The sequence below is a fragment of the Lytechinus pictus genome, chromosome 5 (assembly GCF_037042905.1).
Source record: "Lytechinus pictus isolate F3 Inbred chromosome 5, Lp3.0, whole genome shotgun sequence".
Lineage (NCBI taxonomy): Eukaryota > Metazoa > Echinodermata > Echinoidea > Temnopleuroida > Toxopneustidae > Lytechinus > Lytechinus pictus.
In genome coordinates, this window is record NC_087249.1 from 56,543,353 (window position 1) to 56,558,408 (window position 15,056).

The 15,056-nt window shown below is 37.0% G+C and overlaps 1 long non-coding RNA gene across 1 annotated transcript; it reads right to left on the minus strand.

The window, feature by feature from the left end:
• Positions 1–1,637: 1,637 nt before the first annotated feature.
• Positions 1,638–12,905, minus strand: LOC135154155 (uncharacterized). Its single transcript, XR_010293571.1, has 3 exons — positions 12,802–12,905; positions 4,803–5,008; positions 1,638–2,004 (listed from the first exon to the last, which is right to left on the minus strand). It is a non-coding gene; the product is annotated as an uncharacterized LOC135154155 (long non-coding RNA).
• Between the last annotated feature and the right edge of the window lie 2,151 nt (positions 12,906–15,056).

The following is a 15,056-nucleotide window of genomic DNA, read 5'->3' on the forward strand; positions in this document are numbered from 1 at the left end:
GCTCAGGATAATGTTTGATATTCCAACCAGAAAAATTGGCATTTTAAGCATATAATCCCCTGCCCCATTGGCATCCACAGGAGGGTGGGCCTTTCTGCCTGGAAACTGAAATCAAAAGAAAAGTGTGGAAAATGGATGAAAGACAAAGATCCTCTGCGCATGTCTTACCAGCAAATGCAGCTCATTCAGAATCTAACTCTTAGAGCACCTAAATTCTACCGTAGGCCTACAATATGTGTTTACCATGCTTAGAAAATGCATATTTCTTAAGCTATTTTTAAACAAGTCCCTACTGCTCAAGAGGGAACGAGTCGCTTCCTCACACATATTCGAAAATATTTTGACCTGCTTTTTTTATCGGTTGCTTTGCTCCCTCACATACCCCAACAATTTTATGTCCTCTACATTTCTTCTGCTTGGTCACTTCGCTCCCTTTCACATATTCCCCAAATCTCTTGTCCCTTGCATTTTTCTTCTCTGTCATTTCGCTCATTTCGGGGGGGGGGGCTGATTCAGCCCCCCTTATGATCTCGGCCGTTGATCTCGCAATCGCGACGAAAATTGGCACGCGCGTTACCCATGGCATTATCTACAATACCATAATATCAAAATCTGCTCAAAAATATTATTTTGTATACATATTTAATCCAATGGAAATTCTATTTTCAGTCATAATTGACAGAGGCATCATTATTCTTGCACTGATTGGTTGGAAATAATCAAATCTTTGCTTTTTATAATTGGAATAGTACCACGAAGTGATCTCATTGAAAAACAAGTGGAACGCCTCTGGCAGTCTCGCCTGCATTACGCAATTTAATATAGCAGCAGTGCTAACTTTGAAAACTACTATAAAATAATCATTCACAAAAAATATTTTGACCTGCTTTTTTTATCGGTTGCTTTGCTCCCTCACATACCCCAACAATTTTATGTCCTCTACATTTCTTCTGCTTGGTCACTTCGCTCCCTCTCACATATTCCCCAAATCTCTTGTCTCTTGCATTTTTCTTCTCTGTCATTTCGCTCTCTCGCATATATTGCAAAATAATTTTCTGCTGTCGCTTCGCTCCCTTGCACATATCCCAAAAAAAATTTGCCCCCCCCCCCGTATTTTTTTTTTCTGCAGACAGCCATGTCCCGTTCATACTCTCTCTCCAATACATTGAAATGATGGGGGGGGGGCACTTTGGATATGAGAGTTACTGAACAATTGAAAATCAGTGAATTATTTGGCTTTTTTTCTTTTGTTTAGTTAATATTTTCTGTGTGAGTGAAACTTCCGAAGGATTATACCCGTTTCGTTACATAAAACATACAAGTATTTTGAGAAATACCAACAGAAAAAAAAACCCAGATTCTTCCTGACTGTTCAAATCCTTAAAAAAATTATGGTAATCTTCGCTTTCTCAGGCATTGATCACAGGCTCCCCCAACACCCGTCTCTCTTTCTCTATCACCCCCATTCTTAATTCATCTTTTTGTCTCTATCCAACAGCTCATTCATAACTATCGCCTTGTTCTATCCTGTTCTATTCTTCTGTCAGCTTGCTGTCATTCCTACTTTTCACAAACTTTTTTCTCTTCTGACATTCTAAGTCAGAATGAATATACTGTAAGACATCATTTTGCAACACGTTCAAATTTAATGAATGCACTTTTGTTACATGCCCAGTGGTAAACTTTTTCATTGAGCTATTTTAAATAATCAGAATGCACATAGCGTAAATTATTTGTTGTAAAGTTTTGCCAGTCATGTTTGTCCAAACTTAAGAGCAAGTAATGTACACGGCGGGACTTCTGCTGTGTGGTTTCAGCCTCTTCTCCAAGTTTTTAATAGTCCATTATTGCTGTTATCTTCCACTTTACCCCTCTTGGACTTTCTGATATTGAGTAGGAGTGGTCCTCGAGAAATGAAGGTGCTGAAGACTTTGCAGTATCTGGGAGGTTGTTTGCTGAATCAAAACGTCTTTCTCTCGGGGAATTCCTTGGCTTGGATGAACTCTGTACGAGATGAATGAATTAAAAAAAAGAAACATATAAGAAATATTGAACAAAAACAGATAGAAGAATGAAAAGATAGCTTTAAATTTTTCAATTAAATATTCGATAATACATGAAGAATAATATTTATTTAGGAATCAAACCTTTACCAGTGACTTGCAACAAAATAAATGTTTTTTTTTTAATATTCATGATGATATATTAACCCTATCTAGCCCCGGGGGGGGGGGGGGCTTAATAAGCTTAATAAGCCCCCCCATCCACATTTTTCACGATAAGTCCACAATGAGAAACGAGGTACCACAATTTTTTTTTTCGTTCAATTCTCGCAGAGCTTTTAGACAAAATTCGAGACGCCCAGATACGCAGTTACGCAACATTTTATGAGTTCATGTTGGACCGAAAATTGCTCAAAAATATTATTTTGTATACATATTTAATCCAATGGAAATTCTATTTTCAGTCATAATTGACAAATGCATCATTATTCTTGCACTAATTGGTTGGAAATAATCAAATCTTGCTTTTTATAATTGGAATAGTGCCACGAAGTGATCCCATTGAAAAAAAACTATAAAATACATTAGGCCCCAAAACAAAGAAATACGTATGGAATTATAGAACCAATAAAATACATAAAAGTAGAAATTTGATTTACCATTTCTTCAGGAGCACATTTGTTTAGAAATCATAGAATTTGGGGAATTATTTAGGGATTTATCTTTAACCCTAAATAGACTGGGCTATTTCGACGCCTAAGAAGACGGGGGGGGGGGCTGATTCAGCCCCCCTTATGATCTCGGCCGTTGATCTCGCAATCGCGACAAAAATTGACACGCGCGTTACCCATGGCATTATCTACAATACCATAATATCAAAATCTGCTCAAAAATATTATTTTGTATACATATTTAATCCAATGGAAATTCTATTTTCAGTCATAATTGACAAAGGCATCATTATTCTTGCACTGATTGGTTGAAAATAATAAAATCTTTGCTTTTTATAATTGGAATAGTACCACGAAGTGATCTCATTGAAAAACAAGTGGAACGCCTCTGGCAGTCTCGCCTGCATTACGCAATTTAATATAGCAGCAGTGCTAACTTTGAAAACTACTATAAAATAATCATTCACAAAAACATCATTCATATAATGACATAATACCACGTTCATTGACCATAAATGACATTTGACGGAGACTTAAGACTGTCAACTACACCCATGTCCACATTTCATTCACCTTATCCATAAACTTTCAAAGTTATGATGGCACTTCAACAATCACCCCAACATGGCCTAAGTTTATTGACCTTAACTGACCTTTGACTTGGTTTTGTGACCTGAAACTCACAGGGGATGTTCAGTGATGCTTGATTACTCTTATATCCCAAGTGTTATGAACTAGATCCATAAACTTTCATAGTTAGGATGGTAATTCAACAAATACCCCCAACACGGCCAAAGTTCATTGACCTTTAATGACCTTTGACCATGGTCATGTGACCTGAAACTCGTACAGGATGTTCAGTGATACTTGATTACTCTTATGTCCAAGTTTTATGAACTAGATCCATAAACTTTCAGAGCTAGGATGGTAATTTAACATATACCCCCAACACGGCCAAAGTTCATTGACCTTAAATGACCATTCACCATGGTCATGTGACCTGAAACTCGCACAGGATATTCAGTGGTACTTGATTAACCTAATGTCCAAGTTTCATGAACTAAATCCATAAATTTTCAAAGTTATGATGGTAATTCAACAAATACCCCCAACTTGGCAAAAGTTCATTGACCCTAAATGACCTTTGACCTTGGTCATGTGACCTGAAACTCAGGCAGGATGTTCACTAATACTTGATTAACCTTATGTCCAAGTTTCATGGACTAGATCCATAAATTTTCAAAGTTATGATAGTAATTCAACAAATACCCCCAACTTGACCAAAGTTCATTGACCCTAAATGACCTTTGACCTTGGTCACGTGACCTGAAACTCGAGCAGGATGTTTACTAATACTTGATTAACCTTATTCCCAAGTTTCATGAACTAGGTCCATATACTTTCTAAGTTATGATGTCATTTCAAAAACTTAACCTTAGGTTAAGATTTGATGTTGACGCCGCCGCCGCCGTCGGAAAAGCGTCGCCTATAGTCTCGCTCTGCTATGCAGGCGAGACAAAAACCAATAAAATACATAAGGCCCCAAAACTAAGAAATACGTATGGAATTATAGAACCAATACATAAGATTAGAAATTTGATTTACCATTTTTTTCAGGAGCACATTTGTTTAGAAATCATAGAATTTGGGGAATTATTTAGAGATTTACCTTTAAAGCAGAGAATTCTATATTTAGGCATAAATTAGCATTATTAATTTATTAAAAATAAATTTAAATTCTGTAAAATCAGCGATACACCCTTAGCTCCATGCTTGCAGATTACATTGATGGTGACGTGTGTATTGGTTTTCGTTGCGATCGACGGAGATCTGAAGAGGGGGACCAAAAAGCCTCCCCCCCCCCCCCCGGGCTATGCAATCTAAAAGTAGCCCAGGATTATTATGTAGGGTAAACCAAATTTTTAATATATTTGTTCATTTAGTAAGAGTTTACTGTAAATACACAGTAAAGGCCCAGGTCCATGGTTAGCCTCCCAAATAGGATAATTTTCATCTCTATTTGGCTACTGAAAATGGAATATTTAAAGCAATGTTCTATCAAACCAAAGGTAGATAATACAGAGAAAATATTTCTTTAGAACACATGTATGATATAGATCTACTCTACCTTCTGAAGACGAGGCAGGAAATCAAATATGGTTGGGACAGCATCCTGTCTAAGACGTGTCACTTGCCCAGTCCTGTCAAAGCTACCATCTTCAAAATGAGCAAAACGGAGTACAAAGCTCTTGGAAGAATTCAATGAAGCTCGCTTCATATTGACCATCCATACTGTGTTACAGTACCGGTTCAGTCCAACGGCTGAATGGGAATCTGCAGCAAATGTAAACACATGTCATAAAATCAATTACACATAATTAAGAAAATTTGACGTGTCCAAAGGACACAGATGCCCCTGCTTAACGCGATCAGAAATCCATTCAATATGATTGAACTTAATATCATACAGAAACCAATATGCATATAATTAACAAATTCAGACCTTTGAACCGACTTGCATATATAATGAGATGTGACCTTTGACCTGCGGACTCCGAATTCGAACTTAGCCTGTATTTTGTGGTCATCTACCTACACACCAAAATTTTTTTTAAATCCATTAAATATTTTTCGAGTTATTGCGCGGAAACCCAAGTGGGGGGGGGGGGGGGACGGACAGGGGCAACGCTTAATGCCCCCTCTGGGCTTCGTCTGTGGGGGCATAAAAACTCTAGGCCTACATGTACTCAGCAGGGGCCCGTTTCTCAACACTTGGACAAGTTAGTCATATAACTTTATCTACCAAACACAGAGTTAGTTCCAATCTTACCCAAAAGGATTAACTAGAATCCATTGATATCGTATACTATTGGTGGAAAGTACATGAAACGTAGCCTTAGTCACAAAATAGCATAATTTTCAAAAAGTAAAATTATGATAAAACCTAATAATAATAATAATAATCCGCTTTTATATAGCGCTTAATACATCAAATGAAAAGATAGCTTAAAATTTTTCAATTAAATATTTGATAATACATGAAGAATAATATTTATTTAGGAATCAAACCTTTTCCAGTGACTTGCAACAAAATAAATGTTTTTTTTTTTTTTATATTCATGATGATATATTAACCCTATCTAGCCCCTGGGGGGGGGGGGGGGCTTAATAAGCTTAATAAGCCCCCCCATCCACATTTTTCACGATAAGTCCACAATGAGAAACGAGGTACCACAATTTTTTTTCCGTTCAATTCTCGCAGAGCTTTTGAGACCAAATTCGAGACGCCCGGATACGCAGTTACCCAACATTTTATGAGTTTATGTTGGACCAAAAATTGCTAAAAAATATTATTTTGTATACATATTTAATCCAATGGAAATTCTGTTTTCAGTCATAATTGACAAATGCATCATTATTCTTGCACTGATTGGTTGAAAATAATCAAATCTTTGCTTTTTATAATTGGAATAGTACCACGAAGTGATCCCATTGAAAAAAACCAATAAAATACATAAGGCCCCAAAACTAAGAAATACGTATGGAATTATAAAACCAATAAAATACATAAGATTAGAAATTTGATTTACCATTTTTTTCAGGAGCACATTTGTTTAGAAATCATAGAATTTGGGGAATTATTTAGAGATTTACCTTTAAAGCAGAGAATTCTATATTTAGGCATAAATTAGCATTATTAATTTATTAAAAATAAATTTAAATTCTGTAAAATCAGCGATACACCCTTAGCTCCATGCTTGCAGATTACATTGATGGTGACGTGTGTATTGGTTTTCGTTGCGATCGACGGAGATCTGAAGAGGGGGACCAAAAAGCCCCCCCCCCCCCGGGCTATGCAATCTAAAAATAGCCCAGGATTATTATGTAGGGTAAACCAAATTTTTTATATATTTGTTCATTTAGTAAGAGTTTACTGTAAATACACAGTAAAGGCCCAGGTCCATGGTTACCCTCCCAAATAGGATAATTTTCATCTCTATTTGGCTACTGAAAATGGAATATTTAAAAAAAAAGGAGGAATTACCTCCTTTTTTGTTGGAAAAGTATTGTAGGATATGATTTTAATTACTGAATATGTTAAAAAATAGCTCAAAGTTATATTCTCATGAAAAGTTGATTTTTTTTCTCGCTCGCTTCGCTCGCTCAGGACTTATATATATATATATATATATAAAGCAGCCTTTTGGCACATGTTCTATACTGCGCCCCTCGTTGTTTTTTTGTTTTGTTTTTTACTCTTCACGCTACTGCCGCAAATAATCCTCTTCACAGTGGCGCGTACAGACCACCGTGACAAAAAAGGAATCTAAAGAGAGAAGAATTAAATAAATTTATTATCTGGATATCATGTCAAAATCTATCACAAAATTGGATTTTTGTATTAAAAAGGTAAAAAAAAATTGCTCGCTCGCTTCGCTCGCTCGCAACTTTTTTAAAAGATAAGTTCTGGCCTTCTCAAAATAGTCGCCTTACTACACCATTACGCCTATTCATACCATGATATGACCGGGAAATTTTTGGCTCTTGCCCTCCCCCCCCCCCCTGGCCACCGAACCCTGTTACGCCGCTGTAAAAATGCTGTGCATCATCAACATCATCATCTACCTACACACCCAAATTTTTTTAAAATCTGTTGAATATTTCATAAGATATCTTTAAGGAGCTGTGATCTTTGACCTGCATACTCCGAATTCGAACTTAGCCTGTATTGGTATCATCTACCTACACACTCAAATTTGTTTAAATATGTAGAATATTTTTAACGTAATCATGCGGAAACTAAATCGCATATTTAATGAGCCGTGACCTTTGACCTACCGACTACGAATTCGAACTTTAACCCTTTGCGTGCGGGCCCGCGAAACCGGATACCTCTCCCTGCGGCGGAGCTGTTTTTGTACATTGCTGGTATATGGATCTGTGGCGGTGTTTTCCTAATCTATTGCTAATTGCGACAAACTGAAGTATTTTCAGGATTTTTAGTAAATGTAAAGATGAAAGGTCAGACATTTTTCTTTCTAGAATTAAAGGTCTCGCTTCTCAAATCAACAGAATAATTCAGAAATTTATGAGGAAAAAGTCGTGTTTTTTTGTCAAATCTTCGCTTTTTCCCAAGTCAATAGGCAGTGTGTACAAAAATGCGTAAGGGCAATCAGCACGCGCGGACGAGTCGGGTTCGATCGATACCGCTTTGTTGTCTGCTCTGGTGCTTTTTTCATTGTCTATTGTCACGCTACTCATGAATTGTCTCTTTACCCCCTTGTATACAGATCATTTGCAAAGTGTATAATTACGACGATAATCCGTTTTGGGTAAAATCACAGCATACCAAATACCTCATTTTCCAGAATGAATAAAAAAGGGTGAATATTCCCTTGCAAGTACGATGATGATGCTGCGCAACGAAAGTCCGAAACTATTTTGTGATTTTTGGCTTCTGGGCTACAAGACGGTGGCCTCAATGTTTCACTAAAAATCGCCTTTGGCTTCTTCTTTTCATGAATTATAGTTTGTAATAAAAAAATAATTTTGTTCCTGAAGATTGCATACCTGTCTTCGATTTGTTTTCCTGTTGCAATTTCAAAGAGCGAAGGGGGTAAATATGACTCAAATAGTGGATCTGAAATCATACCTCCAAACGCTCTCCTTGTCTCGTTCTACATTTCATTTTTCTATCTCCCTTTTCCCTCCAAAATAACCATGCTACCGATTACTCTTTGTCACAATGAGAGAAAGTAAATTATTTTTATCTACTGAAATGGTAGCATCTAAATTTAATTCAGATGCTTTTAATTTAAAAGTGTTTTATTTTGTTCTTTCATTTTATTCGTTTTTAACCGTTCTGGATTTTTTCACAACCGAAAACAAAAGTAATAAATAAAGAAAGATTTGTATCCCGTTTTTGTCTCTATCTTTTTAATCGTTCAATTAAATACAGATGCGTTGGAGTCGGTAGGAGGCGTCAGTCCACCCCCCCTCCCCATTCAGCAAACGTATACAAAAACGCGAAGTCCATAAATTTATGATTTTAGGGGCCGATCACTCCCTCGCACATTCAGCTCAACCCCTCCATTATAAATAAAACGCTTAGCGGTCCCTTTTATTTATCCATTTTTTTTTTTATATTTGAGTTTTGAAGCTAACCAGGGTAAGCGCCCCAATAGTATGTTTGCCGTAAAAAATATAAGGTCAACCTGTCTTTTTTTTTCTTTAAATGGATCCTTTTCTGCTACGCTATTCGGCAGAAAAACAAAAGACAAAAAAAAAAATTTTAGGGGGGGGTAGGTGCAAGATTGAGAGGGGTTTGTCGGGACACGTCAAACAAACATGGTTTTTTTAAGGTGGATGCCTCAACGTAAATTATCATTCTATTTCATCAATTTCCGGCGAGGAAACTTTTAGTTCATTGTTAGTTTTAGCGTTTGAACTGATTATGCTAAAATGTACATGTATAATGTATTTATAAAACGGTACCAATAAGGGATTTCTTCGTTTTCCCTTTCTCTGGTTTCTAACCTATAAACTGAATGTATTATCTACCGCTTTCATTCCCTTATATCTATCGTCTTTCTATGCCCCTCCCTTCTACACCTTTTTTCTCTGAGTTCTTCTCATTTAAATTATATCTGTACATATCGTCTTCCGTCTTCCCGATTTGGATTACGAGGTATATACCCGCCCCCATCCCCCCAATCCTTTCTCTCTGATTTTTCCTTCTCAGTACCTGTCATTTTACATTACATCTAACGTCTCCCTCCCCTCTCTCTCCCTCTCTCTTCATCGGAAACGCTTCCGAGAGAATGCCTCGTTTTTACCAACTTGTATCGGAGATGGGCCTCTCGTCCTATTGCATCGTGGTCATTATGTCGAAATTTTTGGGGGGTTTTCCCCCAGTTTCTCAAATAATGTCCCGAAAACCTTTTAAAATTACTATTGTTACTGTCATTTCATAATAAATTCTCTATCATCTTCCATTTTCTATATTGATAACGTGGGTAGATATCTTCGCAAAAGACAATACGATGATGATCATCATCGTATGAAAATGCACAACTAAACTATTTTTTGTGAACTTGGGGCTTAGGGTTATGGCAAGACAGAGACCTCAATCTTTCACTAAAAGTAATTTTCTTTTTTTTATATTTTTTTCATAAATCAAATGTCTCATTTAATTCGATTTTCCACGCAGCTATTATAGTAATAAAATAATTTTGTTCCTGAGCTTTGCGCACCGGTATTCGATTTGTAATATCCTGAAATTATTTCAAAGAGTTAAATCGAATAAAAGTGACTAAAATTATGAGTCAAAAATCATACCTCCCAACTCTCTTCTTGTCACTTTCTACGTTTCTTTCTTTATCTTACTATTCCCTCAAAAAGAGCCATGCTAGCAATTACTGAAATTAAGAGAAAGTATTTTTTTCTTGAATAAATTATAGCCTACGCAATAAAAGGGTTTTTTTATTTGTTCTTTCGTTTTGTTCTATTTTCAATTTGTCTCATTGGTTTCACAACCGAAAACAAAGTAATAAATAAAAAAAAACATTCCTAATAGTTAGAATTCATTTTTGTCTCTATCTAATAGTACAGAGGCTGCGGAGTTGGTAGGAAGTTTCAGTCCTCACCCCTTTCAGCAAACATGTACAAAAAAATCCGAAGTCTATATAAATTTGTGATTTTTTGGCAAGTCCACTCCCTCCCACATTCAGCTCAACCCCTCCATTATCAAAGCGCTCAGCGGCCCCTGTTTTTTATTTAAAAAATCAGATATTTTGGTTTATATGCTAACCAGGGTAAGCGCCCCAAATGTTTGCAGTAAAGGAAACAATTTTTTTCTATATGAAATCTTTTCTACCACGCAATTCGCCGGTAAAAAAAAGAAATTCGCGAAAAAGTAGGAAAATCAATAAAATTTGGGTCGGTATCAACCTTTTCTTTTGGGGGGGGGGTGTAGGTCACACATGAATAAAAGTTTGTAGGATTGAGCGGGTTCTGTCTGGTGATACGCCAGACAAACGCGTTTTCTTTATAGTGGGTGCCTTAACGTAATTTCTCATCATATATCATTCTATTTCCTCCATTTCAGGCGAGGAAACTTAGTTCATTGTTGGTTTTATAATTTGAAGTGATAATGTTTCCGTCAACTTTTCAATGCAAAAAAAATCATCTGGGAGAAAAAAGGAGAATAAGATAAAGAGCTTTTAGAACATAACCTATTATAAATTCATTCTGTATATTGACATGAATTAAATAATATATTTTTATTAGCCGTCTCTGTCTCTCATTCTCTCTCGTTCACCGTGACATATAAACATTTTTTTTTCTATAATTTCCCTAAATGATTCTTCTTTCATCCTCATATGCATCATCACCCAGGGGAAGCGCTTTTATGCAAAATGGATCACTGACCGATGTCATAAGCACCTGTTTTGTTGGTAATTGAGACAATTTTGTTTTCTTTTTTTTTTAGATAAAGTATGTTGGTCGGAAAAGTATTCATAAAAACTTGTTGTATTGCTAAGTACGAAGGGCATTCAATAGGTAATCTTGCCGATAAACGCTAATCTTCCTTTTGTTCGGGGCGTTGACCATCTGTATCCTGCTCTTTTCGGAAGGAATTTGTTTGAGTTGCCGCCCAGACATTCTTTTGTTTCGGTAGTGCCGATATCATGAACTACATGGACGTTTCCCTTTTGAAAAGAGCATAAGATAAATGGTGTGCTAAACTGCTTTCTTTTCTCTTCTTTTTTTAGAAAAGTAGAGAAAAATAATGAGGGATGATGGGGAGGGAAAAAGTTCAAAAGTGCACCGCGATCAGCTCAAAGTACTAAAAAGACATTACAAGCTTTTTGTTTTTCTGAAAATACAATCGATCGATGAAACCAAGGAGATATCATTCTATCTAGAGTGATATCGTCTTGATGAAACAAATAAGACGAAAATCGTGAATAAACGCGTAGGTTATTACGTGACGATCTTCCAGAAATGATTTTAGCTTATCTTTCAAAACAACGATATGGATCAAATCACGTGATCAAAACAAATCACGTGATCAGAACAAATCACGTGATCAGGCCTAGTGTGCGCGCGCGTACGTGCACGTCACAAAATTTATCCTCCCCGTCTGACTCCAACGAAAAATTCGGGTAAAGTTGAAATGATTTCCTATTTTAGGGATTTTTCTCCACGTAGCTGTGTATTTTTTTCATTTGATTGTCGAAATAGGTTTCTAAAGGAAATAGTGGGAAAGGTTTTAGTACATAACAATTACGAAAAAGCTGAAAAACTTCATCGAATTAAACCAAACAAATCTCGGCTTCTGTAGAAGCCCGTCGTAGCTAAGTGAACGACTCGCTGGGCTTCTGTGGAAGCCCGTCGCACGCAAAGGGTTAAGGAGCTGTGATCTTTGACCTGCATACTCCGAATTCGAACTTAGCCTGTATTGGTATCATCTACCTACACACTCAAATTTGTTTAAATATGTAGAATATTTTTAAAGTAATCATGTGGAAACTAAATTGCATATTTAATGAGCCGTGACCTTTGACCTGCCGACTACGAATTCGAACTTAACCTGTATTTTGGTGTCATCTACCTACACACTCAAATTCGTTTAAATATGTAGAATATTTCATAAGTCATCATGTGGAAACCAACTCGGATATTTCATGAGCTGTGACCTTGGACCTGCAGACTCCGAATTCAAAGTTAGCCTGTACTATGGTGTCACATACCTACACACCAAAATTTTTTTAATCAATATATATAAATCGAAATATATTTCGATTTATTGCGCGGAAACCAAGTGGGGGGGGGGGGGGGCGGGCGAAACAACGGACAGGGCCAGGGGCAACGCTTAATGCCCCCTCCGGACTTTGTCTGCGGGGGCATAATTACCGAGGAGCTGCATTTGAAGCGAGCCTGAATCAAGGCTGTGAAATTTATTAGCGCCACCATCTGGCTTCCTTTTATTTGCGTAAAAAGAAGAGACACGCGAAGTCACTTTCTAGTCCAAACTCCAAAGTAATCAAATTTGCTTTTTTTTTAAATATGATTTTGATTTAATTAAAAATATACTATTGACTTTTTGTATTATGGCTACTCACCGCAAAGCGCCCCGGTGAGTAGCGAGGAGTTTCGGCAAATATTAATTCTGTATTGTAATGAAGCGATGTTTGCCAACTTCACAGAAATCCAGGGCCAAATGCAGTTCGGTGTACGAGGTTAGTATAGATCTATACATGTACTGTAGCAACTATATGTAGCCACTAACCTCGAACTACCCACTGGGCATTTTACCCGATATTACCCGGGTTGTAACAGGTAATAACGTAGTTATTACCACGGTAACACCAGTGGGTAGTAACGGGGAAATAGTAGACCAATCTTTCCCCGTTATTACCCGGACCCGATATTACTCCATTTACCCAATATTACCCAGTATGATGTAACCGATATTTCCAGCATTTTAATGATATCACCACCTCATATTACTCTGTTTACCCAATCCCACTGGGCATTTTACCCGATATTACCCGGGTTGTAACAGGTAATAACGTAGTTATTACCACGGTAACACCAGTGGGTAGTAACGGGGAAATAGTAGACCAATCTTTCCCCGTTATTACCCGGACCCGATATTACTCCATTTACCCAATATTACCCAGTATGATGTAACCGATATTTCCAGTTATTTTCATGATATTACTGCCCGATATTACTCTGTTTACCCAATATTACCCAATTAATGTCGGCTCATTAAAAAAACAATTAATGTCGGCTCATTAAAAAAACAATTAGTGTCATTAGGGTCATTGAAGCACATTTTTACAACTCCATACTCTAAGCCATATCATCTTATCCTATCCTAAAATCCTACATCCTAATCCTAATCCTATCCTACACCTATCCACCAAACCCTGTCATTTACTTCTATATATTGAGCGAGTTTACAACCCTTGACAAATTATGGTTAACAATTATTCAACCCTAAAACATTTTTCTAAAATTAATGTCATGATTATGACTAATATGATATATAAACTACACATTTTTCTGAAAATTTTCTGGGTGGAATAATTGCATAAACATAAACACATTAATTATTACAGCTATATTAGCTAAAATTTTGGCCATTTATTGTAGTAATGAATATTCATGAGTAACTAATATTCCCAGCATTTTCCTGATATTACCATCTGATATTACTCCATTTACCCAATATTAAAGGGTTCCGCATGGGTTGGAGGTCTCGTTTCCATCTGAGTCCTATCTGGGCACCATGTGGGTTCAAGTATATGTTTTCATCTGGGTTCCATGTGGGCCCATATGGGACCCAGATATCCCAGATAAGAACCGTATGTGATCCAGATACTTTGCTGTCTGGGAATGGAAGCGTTTCAACATTACCCATTACCCCTTATCAACCTGTTTGTAACTGGGTAAAATGTTGGTTTCATCAGGGTGATAACAGTAATTTTTTGGACTTTGAAAATTTCGCTGGGATTGCTGTAAGATTGCTCTTATTACTAAAGTTTGCAATGTTATAACCAATCAAAGTCATTCAACATTACCCTTATTACCCCTCATCACCCTGTTGTAACTAGGTAAATGTAGGTTTCATCAGGGTGATAACAGTAACAGGTATCAACAGGAATTATAATTTCGGTAATAACATGGTAATAACGGTAATATTTGGTGTTACTCAAATTTCCGGGTGATATTACCGGTAATAACCGGTAAAATTGGTAATCGGTAACAAATTGCCCAGTGGGTAGTAATGAGTGGGGCCAGGGCTACCACAACTATACTAGTACAGCAGGCGATGGTTCGTGTAAGCTCCACTACTGCTAACCTCTGCTTCACCTATACTGATTAATGGCTGGCTATACGAACCATTGCCTGAGTTTTTTAGGCCTAGTCACTCAAGGGTTCATTACATGCCGCCGCACACAGAAAAATCAAGCAATAGAAGTTGTGTGTTGTGGACACCAGAAGTGGGATCACAGCACGCGTGACCCACTAGTTAGAAATCCATTGCCAAACGTGGTTAATGGTGCGAGGTTAGTATGCTAATACTAACCTCGCAATACGCGTGAGTCACTGAGTGGAGTAGCCTAACGTTAGAGTTTCATACGGCATGTACGGCCAGGCATCAATAACTTTTGTTGTCATCCAATTTCAATGAAATTTTCAGCATTTTGCTCGGAATGAATTTTACATTATTTATTAAGATCAAGGCCTAAATATCTTCAACCTGTATAATTCATAACCATTTTACTTTTTAGGTGTGCAGAAAAGACCAACCCCCCCCCCCCCCCAATGGTCTGCTGACTACAGTACATAAACTTAAATACACGGG